Source organism: Octopus sinensis, unplaced genomic scaffold, assembly GCF_006345805.1.
Source record: "Octopus sinensis unplaced genomic scaffold, ASM634580v1 Contig01261, whole genome shotgun sequence".
Lineage (NCBI taxonomy): Eukaryota > Metazoa > Mollusca > Cephalopoda > Octopoda > Octopodidae > Octopus > Octopus sinensis.
Genome location: NW_021824700.1, coordinates 7,501 through 19,755, shown reverse-complemented (window position 1 = coordinate 19,755; position 12,255 = coordinate 7,501). Strand labels below are relative to the sequence as shown.

Below are 12,255 nucleotides of genomic sequence, written 5' to 3'. Positions count from 1 at the left end.
TATGAGTGTGTGTGTATGTGTATGTATGTATGTATATTCTTTTACTTGTTCCAGTCATTTTGACTGTGGCCATGCTGGAGCACTGCCTTTAGTTGAGCAAATTGACCCTAGGACTTATTCTTTGTAAGCCTAGTGCTTATTCTATCAGTCTCTTTTGCCAAACTACTAAGTTACGGGGATATAAACACACCAGCATCTGTTATCAAGCGATGGTTAGGGGGGACAAACACAGACGCACAAATCTATACATACATACATACTTATATATATATATACATACATACATACATACATACATACATACTTATATATATATATATATATCAATATACATATACATACATACATACATACATACATACATACGTGTGTGTGTGTGTGTGTGTAAATGTAATGAATAGCTTTCTAGATTCTTAACCCAGATTTGAAACCCAGCCCACATCTTACTGAGTTCTTTTCTATTGTTCTTGGCCATTGCACTAGAAAATTCATCAGAGTCAATTGTTAACCTGTGATCATTTTGAATCAAACTTAGGTTAAAGCAGATAAGAGACAGAGAATTTCATTTTGGCCTGACCTAATTTAGTTAGAAAAATTATAAATATGAAGCACAGATTTACTTCTACTTTTTTCACTTGGCTCCTAGCAAAAAGGAGCACTTCATGTATGGCTTGTCATCCTGGTACTACACAACTTTCACTCACTCTACTTGTCAATATAGAGAGGTAATTTCTTTTTCTCTTTCTCTCTCCTTCTTCCATTCATCTTCTAGCTGTCACTCAGAGATTAATTTAACTACCTACAAAATGGATAACAAAACTCTAAATAATCTGTGTACAACAACAAATCAAAAAAAGTTCTATCTTACATTGTAACAATAAAATAAAAACCATATACGTCAATATTTTTCTCCTCTCATTTATTTGCAACATATAATCATTATATATATGCATGTACATGTGTGTGTGTGTGCATATATATATATATATATATATATATATATATATATATATATATATAAGTGTGTAAATGTATATGTGTCTGTGTGTGTGTGTGTGTGTGTGGGTGTGTATATATATATAATTGAAAACCAAGAGGAGAGCAGAAATTTATTCACATCCCAAACATTTTTATTGAAAAAGTTTTCCACACCATATATAACAATGACCAACATTTGTTTCTATTGCAGCAACTACACTGTATGCAATTATGCATCCTAGTCAATGTTATTTCCTCAAGGGTCCATCACTTACAACATTTTCAAAGTGAACTAATTCAAACAAGCTTCTTGCATTGGTATTCAGTTAGCATTACTTACTTAATCAAATTGAATTCTCGTCTTTTAATCACCTCTACTGGCACCACAGATGAATCGTGGTTTTGAAATGTTTATTTATATTACAATTAATTATAGCAGTTTGTTTCAATTTTACTGTTTGGAGTACATTATTTATTCAGAGGTATTTCACTTATTTTGGTTTTATACCCTCAATAATGGTTATATTAATATATTATATTTATTAGTATTATTTTCATAAATATCATTAATCATATCCATCATTATTTTAACTAGTATACTTACTATAGATGGTAAATTATGTTTCTTTAAATCATTTAAAATATATTCAATCCAGTGTGGACATCTTGTAGCTTGTCGTAGCCTGTCTTGTGTTTATTAGAATAAATTTAGAAGTGAAAATTTGGTACATTTCTTCCGCACAAAAGTCACATCTATAATTGCCTATTCTACGAGTTTTGCTTTACTTTTTATTTTCCAAGCAATCGAAAATATTTTGATACTATCTTTTAGTGCTCAAATTAGCTTGCTAAAGCTAGGTAGTATTCATTTTGTCCCTATTTCTAAACGAACTTAAATGATTGGCAATTCTCTGCTTATTATAACACGAGTTGACAACTATTCTGTGAGGTAATCTTACATCTGTATATGATATTTTTATGCCTACAAATAGAGTTAAATGGACAGACCCTGTTCCTTGCACAATTGCATTTAATAGTTCTACTACTCCTATTACTATTATCTACTTCACTACTCTAGATGTAATTTTTATATTCTCTTGTCTGTCTTCAATTTATTAGTCCTTTCCACATAGACAATGTTCTGAGTACTTTGCTGTTTAGGATTCACATCTACTTCCAGGTTAGTTGTGGAGTTCCTCAGGTCGCTTCTATTTTATTGGTTGCCAAACCATAGTCCGATCCTGATACCTAGTTGTGTTACTAATGGTTTGTCCACTCCAGTGGACATGTTGCTATATTTATGATCTATAATTACAATTCTGGTTACTATTATTGCTATTGCTCATATGGAAACCATTAATTTTACTATTAGTGTACTGCTATAATTTGAGCTAGATTTTTTCTATTACAGAAGCTAATCTAATCCTATTTTTATTTTAAAATCCTATAGTATTACCATCTTTTGGAAAATGTTAGTCAATGCCAAATAAAACAATTATGGTATATTGGAAATTATTTGTTTTCAAAGGGAATTATATACCATTCAATAAAGCTGGAGGTATCCATGTTACTGAGGTATGTATTTCTATTTCTACCTAAGCTTTTTGTAAAAGTGTGTAATCTATTTATCTGGTTCTTATTACGGCATTGGATTCATTTACTATATATTTAACATTATGTTTGTCAATTATTGTATTTTACTATTTATAGAGTTTATGTATTGTTCACCTCCTCTATCTGAAGGGACCACTGAGTAGGTCCATTCATATCTAAGCCACTTTGTACTAGATTCATATCTAAGCCACTATGTATTTGGCACATATTCAAGTAAATTTGTACTCTTTGTTTCTAGGTGTATATGTGTATGTGTATACATATATAGGAGCACTCTGACAGTTACAACAATGATGGTCCCAGCTGATAAGATCAACAGAACATCTTGCTCGTGAAATTAACGTGCAAGTGGCTGAGAACTCCACAGACACATGTACCCTAAACATAGTTCTCAGGGAGGTTCAGCGTGACAAAGAGTGTGACAAGGCTGGCCCTTTGAAATACAGGTACTACTAATTTTTGCCATCTGAGTGGATTGGAGCAACGTGAAATAAAGAGTCTTGCCCAAGGACACAACATATCACCAGGAATTGAACTCACAGCCTTGCAATTGTGAGCCGAATGCCCTAACCACCAAGCCACACACCTTCACAGTATATAGGCGCACACACACACACACACGTGCACACACACACACACACACACTCACTCACACACACACACATACACACACACACACGCAAACACATATACACACATATATATATGTGTGTATGTGTAAAAAAATCTGAACATTAAAAATTATATTAGATACAAAATTAAGAGGAATGACCACCAAACTGGACTCCTAATATGCTAAAGATAGATGTCAAATTGCCTTACCATGAAGAATGTGTTCTCAAGAAAAATTTCAGCCGAAATTTTTCTTGAGAACACACTCTTCATGGTAAGGTGATTTGACGTTTATCTTTAGTATATTAGGAGTCCAGTTTGGTGGTCATTCCTCTTAATTTTGTATATATGTAAATATATATGCTAGTGGAGTGTTAAGAGGACCATCTGAGCATGATTGTTGCCAGAGCAGCAAACTGGCTTCTGTGCCGGTGGCACATAAAAAGCACCATTCAAGAATGATCGTTATCAGCATCACTTGTGCCAGCAGCATGTGAAAAAACATTTGAGCAAGGTCGTTGCCAGTGCCGCTGGACTTGCTCCTGTGCAGGTGGCACATAAAAAACGCCATTTGAGCATGGCCATTGCCAGCACCGCCTGACTGGCCCTCGTGCCGGTGGCACGTAAAAGCACCCACTACACTCTCAGAGTGGCTGGTGTTAGGAAGAGCGTCCAGCTGTAGAAACTCTGCCAGATCAGATTGGAGCCTGGTGCAGCCATCTGGTTTGCCAGCCCTCAGTCAAACCATCCAACCCATGCAAGCATGGAAAGCGGACGTTAATCAATGATGATGATGATGATGACGACGACAACGATGATGATGATGATATTTGTGTGTATACACTCATATATACAAGAATGCTGAGAAAGAAAGAAGCAAACAAATCCTCAGTATGATTCATAGTAGTTAAAAGCATTACCTCTACTACAGAGAGTAAGCTGACCCTATAATATATCCACAGGTGATAGATGTACTCAGCATGTTGGCATTGGTGATTTGTTTTATGCAAGTAAAAGCCAGAGATCGATGCAATTCTAGGAAAAGAAGCAATAGATAATAAATACAATAAAGTCTAGAAATCAAAAGAACAAAAATGCAAAAACAAAAACATTCTTTTTACTCGTTTCAGTTTCTGAATTATGGCCATTCCACAGCACTGCTTTGAAAGGGATAGTTGAACCATTTGACCCAAGTATTTATATTCTTTTATTCTTTTACTTGTTATTGACTGTTATGAGACTAAATTTATAATAATAATAATAATAATAATACATGTGTATTCCTTGCGATCACAATATAGCGGCGAAAGAATTTGACAAGATCAGTAAATATAAAGATTTGCTAATAGAAATTGAAAAAATGTGGCATCTCAAGGCGACTACAGTACCAGTGATTGTAGGATCTCTAGGAATGTTAAAAAAAAAAAAAGGTACTGAAACCTATTTGAAAATGATACCAGGCTTGCCATCCCTCCAGGAAGTGCAAAAAATCGTGATAACTGGAACAACTCATGTACTGAGAAGAGCATTATCGCTGTGAAAACAACATCCATTTATGAATTTATTTATTTATTAATTTTTTAAATACATATTTTACCTGTGAATTTGCATGTGTAATCTGGGAATGCATACAATGAGCTTTTCTGCTCTAGGTGTACGGAAAACACTCGGCGAGAAATGGAAGAAAATTTGAAGAAAGAAGGATAATAATAATAATAATAATAATAATAATAATGATTTCTTTTATTTACCATCTGGGTGAAGGATGAGGGAGACAATACAAAGACAGGTATAAAGTGTTGGGGTTTACATATAATGGAATAATGGAATAAAAGTATACACGGTATACACTAGAAGGGAAGTATACATAGTAAATGTCACTCGAAAAAGAGGGGACAAAATCATGATGGGATCCCCCTGATTCAAGAGGACCTCTAGGGATAATGAAGGAAATCCACCATCCAAAATCACCCTGAATACCAAGGATGAGAGCCCTCTCCAACTACTTCCTTCCGACTCACAGGTCTACACTGAGAGTGCTACCATCCACTCTTGCCATTTTCGCAACTTTCACCTACCTTTTCATAAATTCACTCGAGGACAGCACTTCTCTTTCCACCCTCACTTTCCTTTTTAAATGAAACTTGAAAAAGTCGATGAGGGCTTTTACTAAAGAGGAATATTTCTGTCCTCGTTCCTTTTGGCCTCATCTGCCAGATAACCTCTTTCGCCACAGCCACCAGACAAAGGAAAACTGCCTTGTCAGCCCATTCTCAGTATTTTCGTGTGGCACCCACCCACCCACCATCTGAGTGAGTTTAATGGTCAGTGCCCAAGTCTCAGATCCGTATAACAGTACAGACTCCACTGCAGCAATGAAGAGACGGATCTTCAGGTCTTTATGAAGGACTGGCTTCCATACAGATCTCAAACTGTGGCATGCCACCCAGGCTTTGCTCTTCCTCCATGTATGCATGTATGTATGTGTGTATATATATATATATGAATGTATATATATATATATATATATATATATATATATATATATATATATAAATACCGGAGTAAACACATAAATGTGAAACAAGGTGGAAAAAAGAGTACTCAAATACCAGTGGTAGGGTAATATGCTTTATTTAAAGCAGCAGAAAATTCAACAAAACCTGTTACTCTGAGTTTCACGTTCCCGTTCATTGGACAGTTTTTGCTAGAAAACTGTCTGATGAACGGGAACGTGAAACTCAGAGTAACAGGTTTTGTTGAATTTTCTGCTGCTTTAAATAAAGTATATATATATATATATATATATATATATATATATTATATATATATATATATATATATATATATATATATATATGTATGTGTGTGCGTGTATGTATGTATGTATGTATGAATGTGTATACTATATATATGTATGCATGTGTATGTATGAATGTATATGTGTCTGTGTGCATGAGTGTGTGTGTGTGTGTGTGTGTGTGTGTGTGTATGTGAAAAGAACTATAAATTCAGTCCATGATAAATAAAACTGCAGTAGAATAACATTAAACAATGTTTTTATTTGCTGGTCAATAAATCAATGTAGCTGTGACAAATTACTCAAACCATTATAAATAATTGTATATACGATATAATACGTGATACATATCTTTGATTTCAGTGGCATGGAAAAATAATAGACACACAGACAAAAATGAAATATTACTAAATTCAAAAGAGTGAATGAAGATGGATAGAAGATTTTACATCGAGTTACATATTTATGTGCAAATATATACATATATGCTTATGTATGTATGTATGTATGTATGTATGTATGTATGTATGTATGTATGTATGTATGTATGTATGCATGTATGTATGTGTGTGTATGTATGTATGTATGTATGTATGTATGTGTGAGTGTATGTATATATATATATATATATGCATGCATGTATGTATTTGATTGTACATATGTGTGTGTATGCATGTATGTATGTATATCTATCTATCCATCTATCTATCTATCTATCTATCTATCTATATATATATATGCGTGTGTGTATATATATATATATAATATAATATATATATATATATATATATATATGTGTATATATATAATATATATATAGATGGATGGATGGAGGAATGGACACGTGTATGTATGTCATCGTTCAGTTTTATTTCAAGATTTCTTGCCAATAGAGAACAAGTCTCCAATAATTACAAGTATAAATTTGAACTTGTAATCTGGATACAGTAACTGCAGATTTCTCAATGGTTCAGTGTAAATATTCTCTTTTTCATTGAGCTTCAGCTTTATGTTAACATCTGCTGGGCAGCTAATTTCCACAGTTTCTTTTCTCTGTCCCAAATCATCATATCAGGTCTGTTATGCTTACATTTTATTGACCTTTTCACTGGGACATTCATCAGTATTCCTTTTTATTATGAGTGGCTATGGCTTCTACTATATTGTGGGTTCTTTTTTCTTTGTTCTCGGGGTTATTCTTCTGATGGATTTCATTATAGAGTGTCCTAGCTACAACATCATATCTCCTCGGTAGATTATACCGTGATCACATTTTCTGATAACTGCTTATGATGTGGGTGATATCTTCGGTGTTAACTCCACAAAGTCTGCATCAGTTGTCACATTTTACTGCTTTCCTTGCATCTCTATCCCTTTTGTGCATCAGGTACTTGGTTGATATTTCCTGTTCCTGGATTGCAAACCCATACCCTTCAAAGTGGGAGGAAGTAATCTGGCTATTGATCCATGATAAACTGCTTTGATGATCGATGTTACTGTCATCTCAGAGCTTTCTACTAATATATCCATGCATAGTCTTCTGCTTGTATAGACTCATCCTTTCATCAGTTGAGACATTACAGTAGTGTCAGGCATGCATTCTAGGTTATCAGACAAAGAATGGTGCTCAAGGAGCTGCCTTCCAAGTCTTATGATGTTATCAGCCTCATGTATGCAAACTTGGTCAAGGGATGCACTTTGACATTTGGTGGTTAAAAGATGCTGCCAAAGGGATATGATACGACATTCAAAGGCATTTTGGATCGATGTTAAGCCTCTGCCACCTTGCTTTCGTTTTAGGTAGAGGTGGTCTACATCACTGTTTATGTGGAAATTATGTGCTTGTATTTTTCAGGTTTTCACATCAATGGCTTGGATCTCATCAACTGTCCAGTAAAGCAGCCCAAATGTTGGTATGAATACTGGTACTGCAAACACATTGTGGGCCACTGTTTTATCAAATGCAGTGAGTTTTGAGGTCTAAATTTCTTTATTCGGCTACATGTTTTGTTACAGATACCATTGTAAGATATATTTTCATCCACCCCTAGATACCTGCAACTTCCCTTGTCAGATATAGGGGAAACAATCAAATCAAACATAACTGGTTCAGGAATTCCAGGGTTTTGAAGAGTGTGGAACCACCACTTAGCCACTGTTATTCTCAGGTCTACTTAGACCCAAAGTAGTAGCATTTTCCAGGGCCCTAGCTAAAGGTTAATTTGGCATGTAAATAAAAACTACCGGGAGTGAGAGACCCCTATCTATTGTTAGAGCATCCTACTTGGAGAGGGACACTCTGATGTAAAACCTGCAGTTTCATGTAGTTACTGGTTATCTCACTTTGGCCTGTCATTCATGGTGAACAAGCATTTATTACTATAATTCAGTGATGTATAGACATCTCTGTAGGTTGACGTCATTTATCATTATTATCTTTCCATCTACCAACTGAAAGTCCTATGATGTGAGAAGAGTGGTGACAAGTGCAGACCTAACCATTTGGAAGCACAGTTACAAAGCAGTAGGTCTGAACAGTTTATCTGAAAGGTCATGAAAGGAAAGTCAGAAATGCTATTGACAGTGAGGTAACACAAAGAGACAGCAATTATCTGTGAAGATGGAGCGATCACCATGTATGTATGTATGTATGTATGTATGTATGTATGTATGTATGTATGTATGTATGTATGTATGTGTGTGTGTGTGTGTGTGTATGTATGTATGTATGTATGTATGTGTGTGTGTGTGTGTGTGTGTATGTATGTATGTATGTATGTATGTTTGTATATATGTATGTATGTATGTATGTATGTATGTATGTATGTATGTATGTATGGTTTGCATGTATGTATATTTGCATGTATGTATATTTGCTTGCTTTTTTCTTGTTGATTTTTTTTTTCTTTTGCCAGTAAAAGCAAATTCTTAGAAATGGTGAGCAAGAAATAAAATGAAATAAGATTGGTTTAACAAGTTGCCTCAGTAATTCATTCATATTTGTCAATATACATGTGTAAGCAGCGTTGTCAAATATTATCAAACTCTTTTTGATTTTCATAGAATATGTACCAAATTGTCATTGATATACAGAGAAGATACAAGAAACAGACACTTGAACTTAAGATTACATGAATATGAATAAAAAGAAGTGATAACAAAGCCATATCCTACAATATATATTGACATAACCATATAAGAGTATTTTTAGAAATTCTCTGTTGAATCAATCTGTTTAAAAGCACATCTATTTCAACAATATTCGTGTACTTTCAGCTCTCAGCAGGTCAAGTTTGTGCTGCAAGTTTCGTCCATAATTAAAGTCTTTACATGACAACATTTTATTGTAACTTACTTGTGGTATCTGGAATTAATAGCCAAAGTAGTTAACAGCCTTCAGAGAGATTACTCAACTGGTCAGCCTTGACCATGATGCACAGCATCTAATAACTGTTTCTAATTCAGACACAAAGTTAGCAATTTTGAGGAGAGGGATTAGATAATGCCACTGTCCCAAGTATTTGGCTTGTACTTTATTATATTGATGCAGGAGGGATGAAAGGTAAAGTCGACCTCTGTGAGATTTGAACTCAGAAAGTATAGAATCATAGCAAATACTGCAAAGCAATTTTTTCTGTTTGATCCTTTAGCATGTATGTATGTATGTATGTATGCTGTGGATGCACAATGGCCCAGTGGTTAGGGCAGTAGACTCTTGGTCATAGGATTGTGGTTTCGATTTCCAGACTGGGTGTTGTGAGTGTTTATTGAGCGAAAACACCTAAAGCTCCACGAGGCTCCGGCAGGGGATGGTGGCGAACTCTGCTGTACTCTTTTACGACAACTTTCTCTCACTCTTTCTTCCTGTTTTCTGTTGTACCTGTAATTCAAAGGGCCAGCCTTGTCACACTCTGTGTCATGCTGAATATCCCCGAGTACTTCGTTAAGGGTACACGTGTCTGTGGAGTGCTCAGCCACTTGCACATTAATTTCACAAGCAGGCTGTTCCATCGATCGGATCAACTGGAACCCTCATCGTCGTAAGCAACGGAGTGCCCTTATGTATGTATGTATGTATGTATGTATGCATACATACATGCATGTATGTATGTATATGTATGTCTGTATTAACATGACTCTAACTATCATTTAGTAGTAGGGCCCTGGTTCAGGAATTCCAGGGTTTTGAAGAGTGTGGAACCATCTCTTAGCCACTGTTATTCTCAGGTCTGCTTAGACCCAAAGTAGTAGCATTTTCCAGGGCCCTAGCTAAGGGTTAATTTGGCATGTACATAAAAACTACACAGTCAGATTTAGCCCAAATATTCTACATTTTTTATACTCAAACTGGCCAGATTTGGCTGAAATATTCTGTTTTATGTTCAAACTGGCCAGATCTGGTCCAAATATCCTATTTCTATTGTGTTCAAATCAGCTAGATTCAGTCTCTCACACCTTTCCAACAACGTCATTGTAAACAATCACATCATCAAAAACTTAAAGCAATGGGAAAATGCATAATTTCTTCAAAACAGAGTGAATAAATAAGCATTACACTTGACAGCAAAATAACTTGAATGCTAAAGGTTTAAATGATTCAGCCATTCCAACCCTCTAACTAATCTCACCACATTTAACCCTCACTTGCACTGATTACATTTTTGGTGGTGATCTAACATGCTAATCATATACAAATCAGTTCACACAACTCCTTCCTATTAACCAGAAAGAAAGAAAACATGCAAAAGGGAGCGATAGAATAAGTACTGTGCTTCCAAAGAATAAGTCCTGGCAGAAACGTTCACACGCCGGGCGAAATGCGTAGCCGTATTACGTCTGCCGTTACGTTCTGAGTTCAAATTCCGCCGAGGTCGACTTTGCCTTTCATCCTTTCGGGGTCGATTAAATAAGTACCAGTTATGCACTGGGATCGATGTAATCGACTTAATTCGTTTGTCTGTCCTTGTTTGTCCCCTCTATGTTTAGCCCCTTGTGGGTAATAAAGAAACAGATTTGCTTGACTAAAGGTAGTGCTCCAGCATGGCCACAGTCAAATGACTGAAACAAGTAAAAGAGTAAAGAGAGTATATATATATATATATATATATATATTATATAATATATATATATACAGACACGCAGGAAGTAAATAGACACCTTTAATTTTCAGAATCTTTTATTTGATATTAATTGGTTGAAGGAGAGATTTTCTTCTAGCTGCTTGTTCATAATAAATACCCAAGCTTATGCAGATATGTAACACACATTCTTGGACTAACTTCTAGCTGTTTTGCAATGTCAGAAGCATTCGAACAGGGTTCGTTTTCCACAATGCTCTTCAAACAGTGATGCTTCCTTTCTGAGGGCCCAGGTCGGCCAGAACAAGAATCTGTTGATTCTTTTCCTTGGCTTTTGAATTGTACTATAATTCTATTAACAGAAGAAAGAGGAATTTGAAGATTTTTGGCAATTTTTTGCTGGCTAAGGCCAGCCTCAGATTGCCCAACAATGTGACCTCTTTGAAAATCTGACAGTTCTGCTGAATTTTTTGTGCATGGCTTGGTTACTCTTCGCCAGGTGTTTAATATAATGGCACCTGGAATGAAAAAGAATAATTACATTGTAAATTCTACACTGCTGAAAACATATTAAAATGCTTAGATCAGAAATTTTGAATATTAAAGGTGTCTATTTACTTCCTGCATGTCTGTGTGTATGTGTGTGTGTGTGCATTTGTGAGCGTGCATGTGTGTGTGAGTGTGTGTGTGCGCGTACATGTGTATATATACATATATATATATATATACATATATACACACACAGATGCATGTGCACACACAAAAATACACACAAACTCACACATGTATATATGTTTCTATATATATATATATATATATATATATATATACAGAGAGAAAGAGGAGAGAGAGAGAGAGAGAGAGAGAGAGAGAGTGAGAGAGAGAGAGCAATGTTGTGTCTGTGAGATAGTGCAGAAGAACTCAAGCTCATAAAAACCAGGCACCCAACAACCTCCAAAAAAATATTAGTGTAAAGTTCTTGGCACCTCAACTTTTCATTAATGAGAAAACAAAATAGAGTTTGCCTTCATATACTTCTTTTTTTGCTATAGTGTTTGAACAAGTTGAAAAAACTGGAAACTATTTTACAAGGGTGGGCTGAAAAGTTGATATGCTGACTATGAAGGAATGATGCTAGAACTGGTACAAGGCCAGCAATTTGAGGGGAGGGGT

At 35.2% G+C, this 12,255-nt stretch overlaps 1 long non-coding RNA gene across 1 annotated transcript; it reads left to right on the top strand.

Moving 5' to 3' along the window:
* Window positions 1-592: 592 nt before the first annotated feature.
* Window positions 593-8,756, top strand: LOC118760883. Its single transcript, XR_004997016.1, has 3 exons — window positions 593-725; window positions 4,335-4,397; window positions 7,860-8,756. It is a non-coding gene; the product is annotated as an uncharacterized LOC118760883 (long non-coding RNA).
* The last annotated feature ends 3,499 nt before the right edge of the window (window positions 8,757-12,255 follow it).